The 23,515-nt window shown below is 44.1% G+C and overlaps 1 protein-coding gene across 2 annotated transcripts in view; it reads right to left on the bottom strand.

Annotated features, from left to right (window-relative positions):
• The window catches only part of LOC125709685 (rho GTPase-activating protein 6-like), a 77,860-nt gene that overhangs the window by 46,405 nt on the left and 7,940 nt on the right, over window positions 1-23,515 (bottom strand). The window contains exon 2 of one of the 2 annotated variants that reach the window (XM_048978359.1): window positions 18,382-18,530. The exons of the other annotated variant lie outside the window; for it this stretch is intronic. The gene's annotated coding sequence lies outside the window, so the exon portion shown is untranslated. The remainder of the gene's footprint in view (window positions 1-18,381; window positions 18,531-23,515) is intronic. 2 annotated transcript variants of the gene reach the window in all.

A 23,515-nucleotide genomic window follows, 5' to 3' on the forward strand; every position in this document is an offset into this window, starting at 1 on the left:
AACACAAACAGTGTCAAACAAGCAGTTTGGCACTTCAGTCTGGCAAATTTATGTCAAGGGATTACTTTCAGCCTACAAAATAGCACTTATTCTTACAGTATGGTGTGAAAGTAGATTAACATCTTAGAAAAAGACAGACCATAAAGGTAAACAAAAACATGCAGTGTCCACTGAGCTCACTGTTACTGTGGCGGGTTTACCTGCAAAACACATCATATTCCCCTTTAAAGCACCTCCTACATGACTTCACCTCCACAGGTGAAGCAGGCAGGGGCAAGGCAGCCATTCTTGGTAAGAAAATGCGATTAGATAAACACGGAGGTCGACTTATTATTAGACAATAAAGTTTTAAGAGTGTACCTCACAGTCCTTGACAAGGAGTGGTGACATTTTACATCTTAGATACACCACCAAAAACCAGCAGTTCAAAAGTAATCATAGCAAACTTATGGAATATTAAGGTCAATCCAGAAATAACCAGCAACCATGAGCATTAATTTGAAAATATTATTAGTAATTAAATAACTAATTATAAATGTCACAGTCATACTAACATCCAATCCCGAACTAACCTCAAACTGAATATAAACAGTGATTTTTATATCTAAGGTTGTACTACGTGTTTAATTAATATTCATAATAATCAGCAAACCTGTCCTTGAAGTAGGAGCAAAGTTTCTGTTTCTGACAAAAATTAGTGCCAGTATACCACACTCCTTATCTTGTTGATTATGCTTGGAAGCAATCTTCGTTCTCTAGGACTTTGTGTACATTTTACATTGTTTATTTAAATGACGCGTAGCTTAAAATCAACCGTTTTCTTACATACACACATCTGGGGCATTTGTCAAACATGGCAACGAAAGTAATGCAATCCAGACAAATGCCCGGCTACTACTGAGGCAGCTTTAAAGGTCCGCAAAGAGGGATGAACCACACATCCGCGGCGAAAATGACACATGCAGAGCGGACAGTGGAACTTCATCACATTTGCACATTTTCTCAGTATTTAGTTGCTTTGTACAGATGTAAAAAAAAGTTAATGAAACTGTAAAATGTCATGCCAATATACACGAATAAGTAATAAAAAAAATCAGAAAACATACTGAAGTCACCCCCCAAGTCAAAAGCAAGTAACTAATAAAAAGTCAAAAAACATTACAATATTTATGAATGAGTCACTGGAATATAACTGGAGGGGATTTATTTAAATGTAGCCCCTTACTTAGACACACAGGAGGAGATGAAGCAGGAATTCTCCCTGTCCCCCCTCCCCAATGTGAGGGGGCGGAGAGCAGGGCATGACATGCTAGCTTAGCCCTTTGTGACACATAGGGCCACACAGGAAGGCCCAACCAGCAGTCTGTATAGAGTCATCATCTCGCTACTGCCAGCGGTCTGCTCAATAAGCATCTCCCTACAACCAGCAGTCTGCATAGAGTCAGTGTCTCACTACAGCCAGTGTTCTGCGCAGAGTCAGCGTCTCCCTATAGCCAGCGGTCTGTGCAGAGTCAGTGTCTCCCTATAGCCAGCGGTCTGTGCAGAGTCAGTGTCTCACTACAGCCAGTGTTCTGTGCAGAGTCAGCATCTTCTTACAGACAGCGATCTCTGTAGAGTCAGTGTCTAGTTACAGCCATTGGTCTGCGCGGAGTCATCATCTCCCTATAGCCAGCGGTCTGTGTAGAGTCAGTGTCTCCCTATAACCAGCGGTCTGTGCAGAGTCAGCGTCTTACTATAGCCAACGTTCTGTGCAGAGTCAGTGTCTCACTACAGCCAGTGTTCTGCGCAGAGTCAGCATCTCCCTATAGCCAGTGGTCTGTGCAGAGTCAGTGTCTCCCTATTACCAGCGGTCTGTGCAGAATCAGCGTCTTACTATAGCCAACGTTCTGTGCAGAGTCAGTGTCTCATTACAGCCAGTGTTCTGCGTAGAGTCATCGTCTCCCTATAGCCAGCGGTCTGTGTAGAGTCAGCGTCTCCCTATAACCAGCAGTCTGTGCAGAGTCAGCATTTCCCTATAGCCAGTGCTCTGTGCAGAGTCAGTGTCTCATTACAACCAGCAGTCTGCATAGAGTCAGTGTCTCACTACAGCCAGTGTTCTGCGCGGAGTCATCGTCTCCCTATAGCCAGCAGTCTGTGTAGAATCAGCGTCTTACTATAGCCAACGTTCTGTGCAGAGTCAGTGTCTCACTACAGCCAGTGTCCTGCACAGAGTCAGCATCTTGCTACAGACAGCAATCTCTGTAGAATCAGTGTCTCGCTACAGCCATTAGTTTGCTCGGAGTCATCATCTCACTACAGCCGGCGGTCTGCGCAGAGTCAACATCTCCCTATAACCAGCAGTCTGTGCAGAGTCAGTGTCTCCCTATAACCAGCGGTCTGTGTAGAGTCAGCGTCTTACTATAGCCAATGTTCTGTGTAGAGTCTGTGTCTCATTACAACCAGCAGTCTGCACAGAGTCAGCATCTCACTAAATCCAGCATCTCACTATAGCCAGCAGTCTGCCTTTACTATGACCCTACCTTCCTGGATGTGGAACCTTTGATCAGTTGAACTTGATGCTTTTTGGTTGTTGTAGACTCCCCACGTATTTATGGGAATATCCTGAATTCAAGTGAAAAGGTGAGTTTCTCATGCTGAACAATGCACTTGCCAAATGTCAATTAACATACTCTGAGCGAGTTTTTCACCACACAGAATATTTTTTGATTTCAAGTGAAAGTTCAGTGAAGAGCAAACAAACAGAATTCCTGAGATGTTGCCATACAAGGAGAGGATATAAGCACCACGTCTCTTGGTGCTGAGTAAAAGTTACTGATGGGACCTGATCCAAGTGTTGAAAACCTTGAGGGAAACAGACAAGGTCATTTCTGACGACTGCTATACTGTTAGTGCTGACTCAATAACAGCGTCACAATGGGAATCAGGGCTTCTGCTACAGCCCTTGAAAGCATATCATATTCGGCCCAAAGACCAGTCCAAATATATTACAAATTCTTAGGGCCTCCGTCACTCATGGACCCTTGGAAATCACCATAACTGCCCTCACCCCCCGAACAGTGTAGTCCAGAAAGAGTTGCGTTTTATGCTAAATCACAGAATTCCTAAAACATTCAGGTTCCACTGGCTTCCATCTTTGGAAGAGAGAGTTTCACCTCTTTGCTGCTTAAACTCTTCATTAGTGCTAACAAAGACTGCAAGTGAAAGAGAGTGGAGGAAATTGATGTGTTATATCATTAGTGCTAACAAAGACTGCAAATGAAAGAGGGTGGAGGAAATAGATGTGTTACATCATTAGTACTAACAAAGACTGCAAGTCAAAGGGGGTGGAGGAAATCGATGTGTTATATCATTAGTGCTAACAAAGACTGCAAGTCAAAGGGGGTGGAGGAAATCGATGTGTTATATAAGTTCATACTGTGAGTTCTATTTCTGTACAAAGAGCTTCCGGTTAAAAAATAAGTATGTAAAAAACAGTCTGCACTGGAAAGGTTTAACATTGACCTGAGATTTGTTCTGTAGAGAGCAGAGCTCTTGCTTTGCTTGGGGTCCTTATGTAGGTGATTTTTTTTAGTGCTCAGAACCTTGCAGACTGATGATACAGCTGGACCAGATAGCTCGGCCTAGATCGCTGTGCTCAGCAGTGACACCTACTGGATTCTTCTATTTAAAAGAGGAACCCCTGACCTGACATGCAAACCATTTAACGTAAACACTGCAAGTATGTCCATTAGACTGTAATGTGAAACATTTGATGAGGGGATCAACCATGCTGTCAGTCACACTTTTTGTGATGATGCTATGCAGAACAGTTTTGGGACAAATCCAAAATTCCTTAGCAGTACCTTGGCCACACCATAATTTTACAGGCAGTACATAATATACCAGAGTATGACATGTTGGTTTGTGGCACCTGTTGCAGCTGAGCTATAGTTTCATTAAGTACAGCACATGTGTTACTCATATTTGCTGAAATTATTGAAGATCTAATTAACGTATAAGATTGAAAGCTGGCTGGTGTCTTTATTTGGACTACATGAATAACATGTGTCACTGAAAAGGGAGTTTGAATAGGGTCCTTGTTATGATGGATATACAGAATGCATAAAAGTCCGCATATGTTATTAAAAACAAAAGCATATGTTATAAAAGGTATGCAGGAGTGATTGTGTTCTTTGTTTTCTTTCAGCATTGTATTTGTGAACTATTTCCAGATGTGGTAATGAGTGTAGATATAATTCAAAGCAGAAAAAGCATTGTTACTGGGTCAGTCATATTCCTTACGTCTAAACATTGATACTTTTGTGATGGGACCTTACAGTCATCTGTGACACATCATGGTCTAACAGTTTATCCTCCAAACCTATTCTGATTGCTTCTTTTCTGGGGATGATATGCATAGCAGAATCTGAATGTGTGTGTCTCACAGCAAAGGCTTCTGGCCGGATTCTTGTGAAAACAGTAAGTTTTGAGACCTGTACAGTTTGAATCAGGTGTGTCTTAGGTACTTTCAAGAGGAACCCAGGCCCAGGAACCTTTTCTCCTTTCTTGAGTATAAAAATAAGTAATTTCTGTGGTTTTCATAGTGTACTTCAGTGATATAGCTATTTAGCTTTTTGCTTCAACAGTGCGCTCTATTTTGCTGTAGTAATAGTAATTAACTTAACCATTTTACCCAGGATTATGAACTGGAATGAAAAGCCACATAGCAATGGAAAGCAGCGTACACAGAGCCCACCGGTTAAAGAATTTGACTCCCATGGACTCTGGTGGTGCCACAGACAAAAGTTCTTGGTATGAAGGATTTTGGTATGGAGTTATTTTCACATAAAGACACCCCTTATGATAGATTCAAAGATGAATCAAAATCATTGGTACCGCTTAGTAGAGAAGATCAAAAGAGCTGGTTCAGGCTAGATCATGGTGCCCACTCATCTCTCAATGAATCTTCCATAACCGCCCATCTGGTACAAGGCTGCAGAGACCCCTCACGACTATTTCAGGAGGCACAGGGCGTGAGACAACCTAGACTGTAGAAGGTAATGGCGAGAAGATGCTCACTCACAGGTCCAGGAAGGTGAGAATTTACAAGTGCTTCACCCTGAGACATTGTACCATCCAACCTCCATAACAAGATGGCCTTAGATAAGAGGATCCATAGGCAAGGTATTTTAGAGTGAGGCCCTTCAGCCCCAGCTCCAAGTGCTCCACATGCTGGCTGACCCTGCGCTGTGACCCCAAAGCTTTTGCTCACCTGTATATGAGTCTGTGTGTCTCATGGTGAACAGGATGGAGTAGGTAAAAATGCAATTTTCCTATGGAGATGAATGAAGTATCACTATTGTATTGTTCTAGTTTTGAAAAAAATGTTTGGCTTACATATTTTGAAAGGATGGATGTTCCAGTTGTATTCCCGGTCTTCCCGAAGGTAAAGACCTGAGCAATCTTAGATCTGTCAACAGAGCTGCCATTAATACTAGTTCAGCAGTTATAGTATCATACTCATGACTAAAATGCTGTTCCTTCAAATCCCAAGACTAAGATTCTTAATCTCACATGCTTTGACAATACAATATATCTCTGTATGGAAGACTATGTACGGAAGCTGAGAATGAAATAATGCACACATGAAACACACAAGCACTTTTATAACTGAGAAACCATCAAATATGCACTTACCACAACAAGAGTGTAAAAACGAAAATCAGCAGTCAGCCTGAAGCCTGAAGCCTGCTCACAAGGATCAGGCACTATCCAGCGAGGTGATGACCGGGCTGAGGCATATGGGCTAATTAATCACACGCCACGTAAAGTAATAAGAGCTGTGAGATCTGCTAGCAATTAGCGGAGCTATAGTCACGGCTAAAACTCTGTGGGAGACTAGACTGGCTCTGCTGCCTGTAGTACTTCATACTGGGCAGGACACATTTCATTTCATTCTAGTTTCATGCAAATTCTCACTCTTATTTATTTGTTGGACCCTGACAATGACCAACATTGCCAGCGTTTGTTTATGTCAGTTTTCCTCTCTTCCATTACTCTGCACCCTTTTTTCTGAGACATGCGTTTCCATTTCCACATTCCTTTCTTTTGCTTGCTTACCCCAATATTCTGTGGCTTGTTTGTTCAGTGATCACTATTGCTGTGAAACGTGCCTAAACCCAGTAGTCCTGGCTCTCATTTATTTGGAATATGTACCTAACCTGGCATCCATCTGTATTCCTTCGAAAAGCCTGATGTTTTGTATATTTTGCTTCATGTTTGCCTCTCCTTGTCGAGGTTCTGCTGTACACTCCTGGATTGCTCATTCAATACCGCAAAAGAAGCAGAGAAACAGAAGGAAAGTATAATAATGAAAGTAATAGGATATTTCATATCTACACTCAGTAACTTTATTTCATAGTAACTGTATTTCATATCTACACTCAGTTACTGTATTTCATATCTACACTCAGTAACTGTATTTCATATCTACACTCAGTAGCCGATTTAGCAGCTACAACTGTTTGACAATACAAACAGCCTGCTCCTCCCAACAGCAAATCGTGTGGCAGTAACTGGATACATGCAGCACACTGATTGGGTCAGGAGGTTCACTTACTGTGTGACTCAGCATTATAATGGCCAAGACGCGTGATCTAAGTAAGTCCTACAGCAGGCATGAGTGACAGGAGCAAACGTGGCAGCTTCAGCACCAGAAACAGGCACTCTGCTGGGATTTGCTCATACTACAATGTCTGGAGTTTATGAGAATGGAGTGATACATAAAGAACACCCAGTTCTGTAAGGAGAAAAAAAACATTTTGTTAATGGGAGAGAAGAGAGGAGACTGACTAGACTCATTAACGCTAACAGGAAAGTGCAAAAACAAACTCAACACAACAGGGGTCAACAGAAAGGCATCTCCAGAATCACTAATAGGGTCTCCCAAGGAAAATTGGTCCTAGATGAGCAGCCAGACAAAGTGCAATTCAGAAAATTGTGACAGAAAGAATTAAGGAGCATGTAACCTCACTGACCTGGACTCAGGCCTGGGGGGGGGGCTCGCAGGTGAGCACCTGGTGCTCGCCTGGGGGGGGGGGGGGGGGGAGATCTCGCAGGTGAGCACCTGGTGCTTGAGTTTTTACCCGTGCAGCCTGGCCAGACATAGTCTTAAAGGGTTACATGAGACCGCCCTCTTGTGGGAAAGGAGCATGAGCTGGTGTGGGAGGTAGAGAGATGACTGACTAGACATAGTCAGGCTCGCCTCAATGCACAGCTAGGGCTCTGGAACCAAACTCCTGGAGAGGAGCTGCACTCTATTCATGCATTTTCACACCTTTTTTCCTGAATCAGAAACTTTTGTCATATTCACACTGCAGGAAATCAACCCAATTGTAGCTCTTTGGAGTCATTTCTAGAACCCTTTTTTAATACTTACTCCAGACTAGGTACTTTTCATTCTAACACGAACAACTGGGAGCTCTTAGAATGATAGCTTGCTGATTGGTTGACCACAAGCACCACCACTAACTTGGAAGGAACGTCTGAAGAAAAGAGATTTAATTAGAGGAGCAAAAATTGAGCAGGACTGAGCAGCGGGATAATTTTTGTATATAAACGTCTTAGGTTGTATGGGTAAAATATAAATAAAAGGTTGTGTTCAGGAGGAACAATGTGGTTTTCGTCCTGCCCATGGAACACTGGACCAGCTTTATACCCTTGTGAGGGTACTGGAGGAAGCCTGGGAGTTTGCTCATCCAGTCTACATGTGTTTTATGGACTTGGAGAAGGCTTCCGACCGGATTCCCCCAGGTGCCCTGTGAGGGGTGCTTCCGGAGTATGGGGTTCAGGGCTCACTACTGTGGGTGATTCAGTTCTTATATGAACGGAGCATAAGCTTGGTCCGCATTGCCAGTAATAAGTCGGATCTGTTTCCAGTGCCTGTTGGGCTTTGACAGGGCTGTCATCGGCCATCTTTCCTACCCTCATCTATGGTCATGAGCTGTGGGTAGTGACTGAAAGAATGAAATCGTGGATACAAGCAGCCAAAATAAGGTTTCTCCGCAGGGTGTCTAGGCTCTCCCGTAGAGATTGGGTGAGAAGTTTGGATATCCAGGAAAGTCTCAGAGTAGAACCACTGCTCCTCCTTGTCGAAAGGAGCCAGTTGAGGTGTTTTGGACACCTGGTGCGGATGGCTCCTGGGCAGTTACCTGGAGAGGTTTTCCGCGCATGTCCTACAGGGAGGAGGCCCCGGGACAGAACCAGGACACGCTGGAGGGATTATATCTCTCGGTTGGCCTGCGAAGGCCTCGACACCCCCAAAAAGAGCTGGTAGAGGCAGCTGGGGAGAGGGAGGTCTGGATATCTTTCCTGAAGTTGCTACTTTGAATTATGTCTGAAGTTCACCTTATGAACATTTTGCGTCTCCCACACTTATTTTGCATTAAAATCCTAGGTCCTGTTGCTTGGTGTGAAAGCGATGCATGAAAGTGCTTCAAAAGTCCATGGTTGAGACCAGGTTCCAGAACTTTGGTGTGAAAGCAACTATGATGATGTCACCAACGTGAAGTGCCCCCCCCCCTCAATTTGTGTCTGACTTGTGACGTTTGCATTGCTAGTGCACAAACTATCATCATAATCATCAACTCATTCATTTGGTCAAAGTATTTTCTGACAACCCATCGGGCAGCGTATCATTACATTTTGGTAGCCCAACGGGAAACCTTGATTGTTCCAGGGCATCGGGCAGCAATTTTGCGAGCCCTAAGTAGCCCACAACTGCATGGGGAGAACATGCAAGCTGAACACACACAGAGCTGGTGCCGGGAATCACACCCTTTTAAGAAGTGCACCACCCATGTTATATATAAAGAAATGCAAATTATAAGCATATAATGTGTGGCGCAGTTCCATTGCAGTGTCTATGTGGCACTTTTACATGTGAATATATTTTTCATTCCAAATGGCCGGCTGGTAGTGGCTCATATGGGCGCGTATTTTCTTACACTGACAGATCCATTCTCAATCAAAGACGCAGCATGAGCTAATTTTCCATGTGATCCAAAGCAAACTAGCACAGAGAACAGTCCTCACACATTTCTGTTTAGCTAGCATCCATCACTGACATTGAGTGGATGACTGTGAAGCCCCTTGTTCCCATTAAGGGCCACGGGGTATGGCCTGAATGCGGGGGTGGGGTCTCTCTTGAAAACGCATGTGCTGGAAGACTGGCTCCTCTACTCACATGCATTCTCCAGTTAAACAGGAAACGGCTGATTTGTTTCCTTGGCCTCCTTTCCAGGAACACTGTCAGGGCCTCGGAAGTCCACATGCAGGAAACTATGTTCAGCAACCAAAAAAGTCTGCCTCCATAGCATAGATAACAAAAGACTGCTTGTTCAGTTAACCTACAAACTGGACGGTCAAATCCCAATAAAAGGAGGATGAAAGGAAAGAGAGGGTGAAGAGGAATAGGATGTTCCTCCATGAAGACTTCATATACAAATACTCAAAAAAAAGATTCTTCATTTCAGGGAATGTCATGCTTTTTAAGTTGATAAGGAATTGAATACAGGGAAGGATGCTGCCTTGAGAAGCTTGAATAATCCATGAGGAGCATTGTTACCCTTCATGGTTTGGGGTTTGGGGTGTGTGAATCGTGCATGTTGTCCCTGTGTTGCACAGGTTTCCTCTATACAATGTGGTTTGCAGTTGGTAACATATAGTTATGGTCAACTGGTATCCCTTAATAATCTACAATATTGGGAGAAAGGAGGAAGAGTTGAAGAGTTTTACTTACCCCAGTGCAGGGTGGAGATGCCTGTGCAAGCACAAGTGCTTGTTCCTCTGATTAAGGGTTGAGATTCCTCTTTAAGAGTGAGTATTCGTTCCTCTGATTTCAGGTCTCTGTGCAGGGTGGAGATTGCAGTTTAAGAGTGAGTGCTTGTTCCAGTTGATTTCAGGCCTCGGCACAGGGTGGAGATTCCTCTGTAAGAGCGAGTGCCTGTTCCTAAGTTTTAAGCCTCGGCACAGGGTGGAGAGTCCTCTGTAAGAGCGAGTTCCCTTTCCTTTGTTTTAGGCCTTGGCACAGGGTGGAGATTCCTCTGTAAGAGCTAGTGCCCATTCCTCTGTTTTAGGCCTCGGCACAGGGTGGAGATTCCTCTGTAAAAGTGAGTGCCCGTTCTTCTGTTTTAGGCCTCGGCACAGGGTGGAGGTTCCTCTGAAAGGGCTAGTGCCCGTTCCTCTGTTTTAGGCCTCGGCACAGGGTGGAGATTCCTCTGTAAGAGCTAGTGCCCATTCCTCTGTTTTAGGCCTCGGCACACGGTGGAGATTCCTCTGTAAGAGTGAGTGCCCGTTCCTCTGTTTTAGGCCTCGGCACAGGGTGGAGGTTCCTCTGTAAGGGCTAGTGCCCGTTCCTCTGTTTTAGGCCTCGGCACAGGGTGGAGGTTCCTCTGTAAGAGCGAGTGCCCGTTCCTCTGTTTTAGGCCTCGGCACAGGGTGGAGGTTCCTCTGTAAGAGCGAGTGCCCGTTCCTCTGTTTTAGGCCTCGGCACAGGGTGGAGGTTCCTCTGTAAGAGCGAGTGCCCGTTCCTCTGTTTTAGGCCTCGGCACAGGGTGGAGATTCCTCTGTAAGAGCGAGTGCCCGTTCCTCTGTTTTAGGCCTCGGCACAGGGTGGAGATTCCTCTGTAAGAGCGAGTGCCCGTTCCTCTGTTTTAGGCCTCGGCACAGGGTGGAGATTCCTCTGTAAGAGCGAGTGCCCGTTCCTCTGTTTTAGACCTCGGCACAGGGTGGAGGTTCCTCTGTAAGAGCGAGTGCCCATTCCTCTGTTTTAGGCCTCGGCACAGGGTGGAGGTTCCTCTGTAAGAGCGAGTGCCCATTCCTCTGTTTTAGGCCTCGGCACAGGGTGGAGGTTCCTCTGTAAGAGCGAGTGCCCGTTCCTCTGTTTTAGGCCTCGGCACAGGGTGGAGATTCCTCTGTAAAAGTGAGTGCCCGTTCTTCTGTTTTAGGCCTCGGCACAGGGTGGAGGTTCCTCTGTAAGAGCTAGTGCCCATTCCTCTGTTTTAGGCCTCGGCACAGGGTGGAGATTCCTCTGTAAAAGTGAGTGCCCGTTCTTCTGTTTTAGGCCTCGGCACAGGGTGGAGGTTCCTCTGTAAGAGCGAGTGCCCGTTCCTCTGTTTTAGGCCTCGGCACAGGGTGGAGATTCCTCTGTAAGGGCGAGCACTCGTCATTCTATTTCAGGCCACACTGCAGGGTGATGATTTCTCGGTAAGAGCAAGCGCTCGTTCCTCTGATTCAGGCCTCTGCGCAGGGTGAAGAGTTTTCTGTAAGAGCGAATGTTCATTCCTCTGATTTCAGGCCTCAGTGCTCTGCGACCTTTACATTTCTCTATTGCCAGAATCTAATGTGCAGCTTTACATCAGTCCCCATTCCCCTATGAACATCCCTGGTCCTTGACTCGCATCTTGGCCCATGCAAACCAGAGCCCAATCCTCGTGGGTCCCCCCTAAAACGACACGCCTCACAAACGCCCCTCACGTCACCCGGCGCATGCAGCAAGGCTGACCGCCTTCCAGCCACACATCTGGCGGCTGGATCATGCAGTGAGTAAACATTGACACAGCGAGGTGCTTTTATTTGCATTGGAGACTGGGACATATGGCCAGCTACGGAGTGAGACATGAGAGCTGACTGCTTGACTCAAAAAATGGTACTTTGTTGGTTGGAGTCATCCTCCAGTGTTTGGCTGGGGATTCTGGGTACTCAGGTGAATTGCCCACAAGGTGAAAGAGTGTGTGCTGTGATGAAACGGCCTCCCATCCCAGTTGTCCCCTGCACTTCCTGGGGGAGGCAACAGACCCCCAGCCACCCTGTATAAATAGGCTGCTATGGAGGATTGATGGTCACATGACTGTACAAGTTAAACTGGTGCAAAAAATATTCTTAAAGAGAGGTAAATAATGTTTCTAGCAGAAATACAAGTATAGTGGTTATATGTCTGGTGTTCCTTGACACTTACATAACATTACTACCTGACTTATACTGTTAAGTTGTCGGGATGGCACCCACAAACAAACTAATTCAAATTCCAGCTAAATCATGAACATACGATGACCACCGACCCAGATGGAACAGTTCTGACTTAGTTAAAAGACAGGTGCTGAGGCTGTGAATAAGTGATTTTAGAGAATTTGTGTCAAATAAGATAAGTGGCTCCCTCTGCTGGCTACATTAAATAATTATCTATAGACCAGCACTACCTGTAGTTTACTAGTACACCACAATATACATTTGCAGCTTTAAAGAAATGGTACAACTTGCTTACATTACCATTGGTAAGCGTGTGATATGTAACAACACACTACATCTAAAATAAGCACCTTAACGATGGACGACCAGCCATGCTGTCCCATTGGGTGTTTATCACCTAGGCTGAAAAGAAGCACAGGATTAACACTAAACAGCAAACAGAGGAAGGGGAGCAGTAAAGAGAAGAGAGGAGGGGGCACAGGGGAGAATACTGAGAGCAAAGAAAAGAGGAGGGTACAGAGCTGGAGGAGTGAGACCAGAAGAGAAGGATCAGTGTCTGATCCGCTGTGGAAAATTTCAGGTTTGGCAGCCGCTCTGTTCATGCTGCTCCTCAATGTGGCAGCTAATGGACAACGGTCATATGGGATATTTCACCATAGAAGGAACCTTGCCAGCTACCTGTATCTACGTGAATCTCCCATCTAACCTATTTATTTATAGCATTGCTATGCTATAAACTACGCTATGCTATAAACTACGCTATGCTATAAACTACGCTATGCTATAAACTAGTCTTAAATACAGCACAAATGCAGCCACAAGATGTCAGCAGTGCAGCACTGATATGGACCATAGACATAATGCTGCACTGTTTTTGGCCAGCAGAAGAGTTTATATGTTCTTACAAACAGTTTGGTATCAGTATAAGCACAGACTACAGCATAAATCTAGAGATTAAAATTCCTGTAAACAGTTTTCAGTCATATACATATATATGTGTCATATATTTTTCACATCCACATTTTACATTGAGGTCCACCCAATCTAATAGAAACACTTTTGTAATCATTGAGTTGACAGAACTTCAGACTGAAGTAAAAAATAAAAAGGTGAACTGTGTATTTTGCATTTAAAATGTTACACATAGCTATTAGCTTATACTGTAGAATAGGCAACACATATTACAGGTGATACATTTAGAAATATTAGCTTGTAATATACAGGTTCTATCATCCATCCATCTTCCACATCGCTTATCCAGTACAGGGTTACAACTTTCAGCAATAAAAGAACAAATAATAATATGCAGCAGACACTATTGTCAAAATGTTTTGTCCAAAGCATACAAAGCTGACTCACAAACACCATTCAAATAACATTGAAGTTTATGCTCCCAGCAAGCCAGAGTTTACACTCAGCAGAAGTATCCCAGCAGCCGTAAGATAAATAAGGCAAGACATGCATTTGTTTTCCTAAGTAATAAAGGGACGAGGCAAATGGAGCTTGTGTTTTAATATCACAGGTTCTACACAATGCCAAGGTGCCCCACACGGAACAAGAAGAGCTCTTATTAAATGGAAACTCAGGAATCTGTCACCCCCCCCCCGCCCCCCGCCCCCAAAGGCAACAATATTAAGACTCAGTGTGGAGGTGAAACCAAAATGGGAATTTCCATCAGTGTAAAAGCCAAGGAAGATTTAAACTGAGCAAAGAAAAAGAAAGAAAAACATCCCTTTATGAGAGAGCTACACTTCACTGATCAAAGCAGCTCCATCACATGAAAGAACAAATACAAACAAATGTGTTCACAGTCGTCTCTGACGTTCACTACAAACTAATACCACATCAGTGAAAGTCAATCAGTGAAAAAAAACGCTTGCAATGTATATTAGCTGGGACCCTTGAATTCTTAAGTCTGTGTCAACATTTAACATAGAATAATAAAATCTATTTTAGGCTTAGTAATATTTCCTAAGAAAAGGTGTTAAACTGTAAAATACAAAAACTACGGCATACTTTCTCATATGCTTATTTAAGTGAATATCATGGTAATAAGAATACAGTGTTTATCATATAGACTAGCAAGTCAAACGTAACACTAATACTCCTTTAGAGTAATTTCCCATAGGCTGTCATAACATCACACTCAAGAAAACATTTCAGTCGGACTCTAATCAACCAGCCATTGTGACAGCAGTCATTGAATAAAGTCACGTTTGTGGGAGAGAGTGGGTTCTAGGCAGACAAGTGCATCATGGGTGGTTATGGCAGTTTACTCCACCCTGGGCCATTTACAGGGCAGATGGTAGTGTCCCGCTCGCTGCGATCGTCAAGTGATTGAGCGGGCGATCGTTCAGGCAGGCAACGAGCAGGAAGCAGGCGAGCAGGCAAAAGCAGGGAAAACGGGGATTTATTTCGGAAACGGGTTGCGGGAAACATAGGACAAAGACTAAGGTCACCAAACTACAATGACAGACAGGGGAAACAGGTCAGACCAGGACTTAAATACACCAAGACTAATCAAAGGAATCGGACGAAGCTGGAGACGATCAGGGAAGCACACGTGGGTAATCAGGGGGCGTGGCACACACGAGGAGCGGACGAGCCGGGCATCACAGGTAGCTTATTACCTTCTGCATCTCATTCAGGCTCTAGACTATGCATGAGCTCCAGAAATGATCAGAAGCCTGTCATCAGTCACCCAAAGGCCCCACAATCAGACACACCCTCAGCATTATGGGTGTTTCACAGACTCCGTCATGGAAACCAATGTGCATCCTTTTTGTAAACAGGTTGCCCTAATGTATATTGAATCCACAAACAGCACAAGCAGTCAGCGAGCGGGCAGAAGTCTCGGGGTTGTGGGAAGCAGACCCCTGCAGCATGACCAGGAAATATAAACCTCACGCAGTTCAATGACATGGCCTGGAAGGTTCCACTCACACTCAGCCCTGTTTTGCTACTGGAAGTTAGAAGTTAGAAGATGAATGGATGGATGGATGGATGGATGTTAACAATACGTTTATTTGTTAAATGAAACTTGAAAATCCAAACACCACTAACATATGCATCTGAAATGAAACTTTTATTTACTGCTATTGCAACACCACCATGTGTGTGTCACATGTCTGCATAAAACAGGCCCAGCCTTTATAGATTTATCTGATTTAATCTACTTTATACTTTTTAGGTTCAGCCTCTTGAGAGCAGCAGAACATTTTATGGTATTTTGCCAGATATGGGAACCCTTTCCATCTCTCTGTCTCCTTCTCCTTCTCTATGCAGCACTGAGAAATGACCTCTTCCTTACATTTTCTGCTTAATTAACACAAACTTTGATTTTAAATGAGCTTGGTATGACTGTATCAAACATCATCAGCAGAAGAGATCATACAGTTTAATTTTAGGGCTTTTTCAGCGACAAACTGTGGCTGTTAAGGGAGTTACTTTTGCTCCTCATTTTGTAACACTTGGCAGCAAAAGACCGCTAAAACCTCTGGGCCCAAATATGGCAGAAGAAAACAAATTCTGTAAAATGTAAGATCTCCCCAAGAGAGAGCATTGCATCATTCAAGGCAATCTAAAGAGAAACATCCTAACTATCAAACATATTCTCGCTGCAAGAAGTACTTTCTGCATTAGAGTGGTGACAGTGTTAGAGCTATCCATCCATCCATCCATCCATCCACTTTTCCTCATCAGGCTCACATGGGGACCTGGAGCTGATCCCAGATGGAATGAAATTCATAAAATAATAAACCTGATACATGAGCAAATGTCTGACAAAGAACATCAACATTTAAGCTACAAGCAAACTATTTTTACTTTCTCTCACATGACAACAATGTGTTCTGTGATGTAAAGCACTCGTGAGAGTTTTACTTACACAAAAATATTCTGAGGGCAGAAGGAAAAATAACTGGCTCAGAAAGATAACCAATCAGATTGTAGAGGATCTGGCTCCAAACAGCTAGAGCATGTTCTATCCAGTCCATTCAATACAAAGCATGGTGCAGTTGTGACACTGCATTTGTTTCTGTTATTGTTGAGGTTACATGAAACAGTTGTCATTTTCAGTAGATTTCGATTGGTTGATCCCGTTTCCTCTAGTTGCTTGGAGAAGTTTGACCAGAGTGAAGGAAAAGCGGCCAATGGGTGCTCAACATATGTGGGACCCCCTTCAGGACAGCAGGAAAAGCATCCCAGGAGGCCACCTGATAAAACTGACGTAGAGGAGACAATGGGGTCAGCCAGCCCCTGGAGCCATTGGGGTTAAGGGCCTTGATCTGGGGGCCAATGGTGGGATCACGCATCGGGGTTAAGGGCCTTGCTCTAGGGTCCAATGGTGGGATCACGCATCGGGGTTAAGGGCCTTGCTCTGGGGTCCAATGGAGGGATCACACATTGGGGTTAAGGGCCTTGCTCTGGGGGCCAATGGTGGGATCACACATCGGGGCTAAGGGCCTTGCTCTGGGGGCCAATGGTGAGATCACGCATCGGGGCTAAGGACCTTGTTCTGGGAGCCAATGGTGGGATCACGCATCGGGGTTAAAGGCCTTGTTCTGGGAGCCAATGGTGAGATCACGCATCGGGGCTAAGGGCCTTGTTCTGGGAGCCAATGGTGGGATCACGCATCGGGGCTAAGGGCCTTGTTCTGGGAGCCAATGGTGGGATCACGCATCGGGGTTAAAGGCCTTGTTCTGGGAGCCAATGGTGGGATCACGCATCGGGGTTAAAGGCCTTGTTCTGGGAGCCAATGGTGGGATCACGCATCGGGGTTAAAGGCCTTGTTCTGGGAGCCAATGGTGGGATCACGCATCACGGTTAAAGGCCTTGTTCTGGGAGCCAATGGTGGGATCACGCATCGGGGCTAAGGGCCTTGTTCTGGGAGCCAATGGTGGGATCACGCATCAGGGTTAAAGGCCTTGTTCTGGGAGCCAATGGTGGGATCACTCTGCCGATCACAGGATTTGAATCCCAAGCCACAGGGCTTTGGATGTAGTACATAACCCATGTATGTAGTACATAGTACATAACCCGTATATGTTATTTATAGTTTTGATGTCTTTATAATTATTCTAAAATGTAGACAATAGTACAGGGTACTGTACACACACTCACACACAGGTTTGTAATTATACATTTGGAAGGACATTCCATTCATTCCTATGGGGAAAGCTCAAATCCCAAGACAATGACTTTAACCCCTACCCAGTCCTAACCATAACCATAAGTAACCAAAAAAATACAAGACTCTTGGCATTTTTAGTTTTTTGATTGTATTCACAGATCTTTGTGGGGACCTGAAAAATGGTTCCCACAATGTCAAAATAACAGGTTTTTATTACATTGTGAGGGCCTTTCCACACACACTCAAACACAGTTCCAGTCGACCCTCCAATCACAGGCATAGATCCTTGTGCCATTATAGACTGACAGAGCTCCTTATTATTTAGATGCCCGATAATAATGCTTCTTAGGCAATTAAAACTAGTTGAATTGTCCTTTGAAGATTTTTCATTATTTTCAGTTTTGATGCTCACTGTCTACTTTGACAACACATATTGCTGCCAAATAGGGCATATTTCAGAACCACCCCCCACTCCAAACTCTAGTCTCTTTAAGCTGTCAACTACTTCCTGTTTTCCACTCTCACCCTGTCAGATACAACCCTTCAGGCTCTCTGGAAAGCATTGACGAACACCAACTCCACATTCACTTGGCGTGGACACATTACTCCCACACACACTGTGAAACCTACCAGTGTTGCATTGAATTGAATTGCTTTACCAAGATCAGTTTCACATTTCATTCCAGTAATGTTCATTAGGCTTATGCATCCATAAGGAAAATTTATAGGATAGATTTTATTTTCAAGTTCAATTAAAAGGGTAAATTGGGATTAACATTTTAAGTTTGATAGGAAGTTAACCTTGCTAAACAATCTCCATGTCTATTAACATTCATGTCCTTACTTCCTAACTTAATTTATAGTGCGGAAATCTAACAATTCAGTTTCACATAAACATGTTCCATCAACCAAATACAATATATAAGGCTACAAAGCACAGGAACACATAGTGCAAGAACAGCATAGCGAAGGAACAACGTAGAACAGGAGCAGCGTAGCACAGGAACAACATAGCACAAGAACAGCATAGCGCAGGAACAACATAGTATAGGAACAGCATCGTGTAGCAACAGGATAGTACAGGACCAACATAGCACAAGAACAGCATAGCGCAGGAGCAGCATAGCATAGGAACAGCATAGTGTAGCAACAGGATAGTACAGGAACAACATAGCACAAGAACAACATAGCACAAGAACAGCATAGCGCAGGAGTAACACATTCTATTTATAGCAGCCACTTACTATTTCTCAGCCTTTTTTGTGTCTTGCCGCCAGCCAAGCCTGATTTGTGGTTGCGTTTAAGTATCGAGGATCTGAGATCCACAGTGTGAGAGTAAACATCTTCAACTCAGAGCTGCACGCTGCTTGTGCTGAGTTGGTTTCTTGATTTACTGGAAAACAAGGTCCTGCCTTTCAAATAGATAAGGGCAGTTTAATGAAAAGCTAAAAGATCTAAAAGCAAAGGAGAAAAGAGTGATTCAAATCATGGGAAAAATTGACTGAACGATGGAAATCTGTTGTTCTGTGGTTATAGATTTTTTTCATTTGAAATCTTGATTTGCTCATAAGATGAACTGGACCACTGCATTTCAAACCTGCTGCATGTGGTGTGGAATTTGCTGCGAGATGCTAAGCCTGTTTGGATTTTCATCGAGCTAAGATTAGGTCATCTTTGTTTACTAGGAAACCTGATTTACCAGCAAATTAATGGGTAAACTGACACTCCCTCTAACTCCCTCACAGCTTTTCATGATTTTTTTAAAAATTATATTTACATTTAATTTATATAGCATATGATTTTATCCAATGTGTCAGACATTTTTGAGTAACAGGCTCAGATACTCCCTGGAGCAAATGCGGTAGAAAGCCTTTTCAAGAGTCCCACAGGAAAGTCACTCTGCTGACCATGTGATTTCAGCCTTCTGATCATAACACTGCATCGTAACTCACTGAACAACATGGCATTCATCCAATTTATGCCACCCACCCATCCATGAACCTTTTATAACTGTTTATGCATTACAGGATGATCCTGATCATGGTACCAATCCCTGGAAGAACTGGGCATGAGCAGGATACACCCTGGACTGGATGCCAGTCCATCACAGGGCACAGGGTTGGGGTACACCCTGGACTGGATGCCAGTTCATCACAGGGCACAGGGTTGGAGTACACCCTGGACAGTATGCCAGTCCGTCACAGGGCACAGGGTTGGGGTACACCCTGGACTGGATGCCAGTCCGTCACAGGGCACTGGGTTGGGGTACACCCTGGACAGGATGCCAGTCCATCACAGGGCACTAGGTTGGTGTACACCCTGGACAGGATGCCAGTTCATCACAGGGCACAGAGTTGGAGTACACCCTGGACAGGATGCCAGTCCGTCACAGGGCACTGGGTTGGTGTACACCCTGGACAGGATGCCAGTCCGTCACAGGGCACAGGGTTGGAGTACACCCTGGACAGGATGCCAGTCCATCACAGGGCACAGGGTTGGGGTACACCCTGGACTGGATGCCAGTCCATCACAGGGCATAGGGTTGGGGTACACCCTGGACAGGACAGCAGTTCATCACAGGGCACAAAGTTGGAGTACACCCTGGACAGGATGCCAGTCCGTCACAGGGCACTGGGTTGGTGTACACCCTGGACTGGATGCCAGTCCATCACAGGGCACAAGGTTGTGGTACACCCTGGACAGGATGCCAGTCCATCACAGGGCACAGGGTTGGGGTACAACCTGGACAGGATGCCAGTTCATCACAGGGCATAGGGTTGGGGTACACCCTGGACAGGATACCAGTTCATCACAGGGCACAGAGTTGGAGTACACCCTGGACAGGATGCCAGTCCGTCACAGGGCACTGGGTTGGGGTACATCCTGGACTGGATGCCAGTCCATCACAGGGCACAGGGTTGTGGTACACCCTGGACAGGATGCCAGTCCATCACAGGGCACAGGGTTGGGGTACACCCTGGACAGGATGCCAGTCCATCACAGGGCACTGGGTTGGTGTACACCCTGGACAGCATGTCATATGCACATAATCTGTAAATAGCAATTCACCTAAGTGCATGAACTCCACACAATTACAGACAAGAGCAATAGTCGTATAAAATGAAGAACATATAGATAATGTATACAGCTATTAAATGGTTGTAGACTTATCATAATCATCCATTTGTTAGGCATGTGACTTAAGTAACCCACACACCACCCCCCCAACCTTAATTTCATAATTATAAGCCCACCTAACGAGAAGATCGTCACCCCACTGTGCCCCCATCAGACCAGCCTGAAGACATTCTTTGCAGTAACCAGAGCCACATTGGCAGAACGACTCTGAATGCCACATTGTGTCTTGACATTTTGCACCCGCTGCTATTTTTTTTTTGATACAAAAACTGCTAATATTATGAAAATCCTCTTTGATTTTATTAAACTAGGTTGCCTAGCAATAAAAAATGATTGGGAGTGGCTTACCGTGTAGTCATCTGCCCACTGTGCTATACATCCACTGTACAAGACATCCACGTAGTACTACACATCCACTGCACTACACACCCGTGTAGTACTAAATGTTCACTGTACTACACATGCACTGTACTATACATCCATGTAGTACTTCACATGCACTGTGCTAGCATTCACTGTACTACACATGTAATATTACAGAACCACTGTACTACACATCCAATGTGCTATACATCCACTGTGCTGTACATCCATGGGCAGTAGTCCATCTCTGGAAGTGGAGAGTACAAAGCAGGAGATACCATTTCATCACAGTACACACACTCACACAGTATAGCCAGCCCTTCCCCCTTTGTGTTACGTCTATCAATTCCCAGTTTGACCAGCTGGTTTCACTGCTCATTCCATTCTGTGTTCCCATTGTTTCCTGTAGTTAGCACCCTACTGTGTTCCTCTTGTTTCCTGTAGTTAGCACCCTACTGTGTACCCCTTGTTTCCTGTAGTTAGCACCCTACTGTGTTCCTCTTGTTTCCTGTAGTTAGCACCCTACTGTGTACCCCTTGTTTCCTGTAGTTAGCTCCCTACTGTGTTCCCCTTGTTTCCTGTAGTTAGCACCCTACTGTGTTCCCCTTGTTTCCTGTAGTTAGCTCCCTACTGTGTTCCCCTTGTTTCCTGTAGTTAGCACCCTACTGTGTTCCCCTTGTTCCTGTAGTTAGCACCCTACTGTGTTCCCCTTGTTTCCTGTAGTTAGCACCTTACTGTGTTCCCCTGTTCCCTGGACTGTCACATAGCTTAATGGGCTAAGCAGGCATTGACAGACATAACAAAAAAGTGACAGGGCAGGAATCGAGTCTGACAATAGCATTAAATTCTATCTTTTTCTTTCATTATTCTATCATAGCAAAACTCTTCAACATGTTGAATATGAAGGTTTTTCCTTCTTAATTACAGTACTATATATGATTTAGAGATAACAATTGACCAAAACCACTTGTTTGTCAACTGCGGCCATAAAACATAGTGTCTAGAGTAAACCTGTGCAATGCAGGGACAACATGCAAGCTTCATGCACTGTAGCCAATGAAGGGGCTAGGCAGTGATCCTTCCAAACTTAAAACGCATGACGTTCCATGGAAAACCATTTTTTAATGTTTCTTTATGAAGTCTTCATGGTCGATCATCCTGTTCCACATGCTTTCTGTTTTAAGTATCACGTTTCTATTAGTGGCCAGCTTCTGCCTTAGACAGCAGTTGTCATTTCACTGAACCTAGGCTTTTAAATCCAAAGCAGTGCGACAGCGTTGTCTGAGGCAGATGTGGAAATGGCACTCCGGTATTCCAGGCATCCCCCAGCCGCCCCACGCTCTCTTTACTTCTTAGATATACATTTGGAGTTGCAAAGTCTGCACAGTGTTTGCACCCAGAGAAAAAGTCAGATAAAATAAATACAACTGTATTAAGTCTGCAAATACAACACATCTCTTGTCTTCTCCAGACAAAAAACCATATGGCTCCCTGTTCGACTACAGTCCAGCAAATTAATACCATGATTTGTTTAAATAAATCATTTCAGTTATAACCCAATTGGAAAAAAGCAAACAAGATTCACAGAATCTGCGAATTCTGCGAATCATAACAGCATCACCACAAAATATTCAGTTAGTTCACAGATCTGTCACAGACAGTGACTTGCTTTCTACTAAAAAGAATATTTAATGTCCAACACGTAAATGATTTGGTTACCAAGCTGTGGATTTTAGACTCACATAGTTCCAGTGAATCTGAATAAACTTATCCTAAAATAGTAATTAAACACTTTCACAGTAGAATGCATTTTAATAGCCACCTTCTTTGCTTTCCTTTGCTGGCTCCCATTTCCTTATTTGGCTACGTACTAATTTCAGCTACGGCCAGTGACTTTTCTGGTCGTAATCTGCAGATTGATTAACTCCTGGAATCTTGCACTAGGGAGGGGGAGGGGGCTTCTGAACATTGTGACAAATGGTTGCATCTGTAGTAGCAGCTCTTCAGGCACATGGCTGAATGTGGCATTCTCCAAAGAGTCTCCAAGCTTTGGTTCAGCCCTTCTGTCATACGTATCTTATCATTTATTATTTACACTGTAACTTCTGAAACGTTTCAGTAGCATTTGTATACACAACAAAAAGAAGAAGAAATGTCAAAACATTATAATACGTTGTACATCCTTCCTTCCATCCATCCATCCATCCATTTTATGTACCCACTTGTCCTATTCTTGGTCTCAGGGAATCCAGGGCCTATCCAGGAAGCTACAGGCACAAGGCAGGGAACAACACAGGATGGGATGTTTATCGTAATAAAAACCCATTGTAGGGCTCTCTCTCTCTCTCTCTCTCTCTCTCTCTCACACACACACACACACACACACACACATTTTAATCATATCTTTCTGGGAACCATAATTTCATTTCTATGGCAAAAACCCTAACCTTAAACTATGACGACCTTAACCTTAACCCCCACCCAGCCTAAACCTTAACCATAAGTAACCAAACAAAATACGAGATTTTTGGCATTTTTAGTTTAGGCTTTGACACACACATATACATAAAACCTGCACTCTGTATATGACTACTGGCCCAGACTAGCTAAAAAAAATTAAGAATTATTAAATGACTAATTGTAGATAATAAAGATCTAAAGTTTTAACATTTTTCTTAGGAAATTACTTTAAGCAGAATAGGCTGATTTTTGTAAAGGGATTTTTTTTTTCAATTTAACAAATGTTACTTCCTGAACAGAGAAACATAAAATTACCAAGAACCACTTGACTCTTAATTTTCTTAGAGAACAGGTTTCAATCAAAGCAAACCATTGTTTCTGTAAGCTAGTTTGTACCTTTCATTCCCTTAAATTCTG

This window comes from Brienomyrus brachyistius, chromosome 16, assembly GCF_023856365.1.
Source record: "Brienomyrus brachyistius isolate T26 chromosome 16, BBRACH_0.4, whole genome shotgun sequence".
Classification (NCBI taxonomy): Eukaryota; Metazoa; Chordata; class Actinopteri; order Osteoglossiformes; family Mormyridae; genus Brienomyrus; species Brienomyrus brachyistius.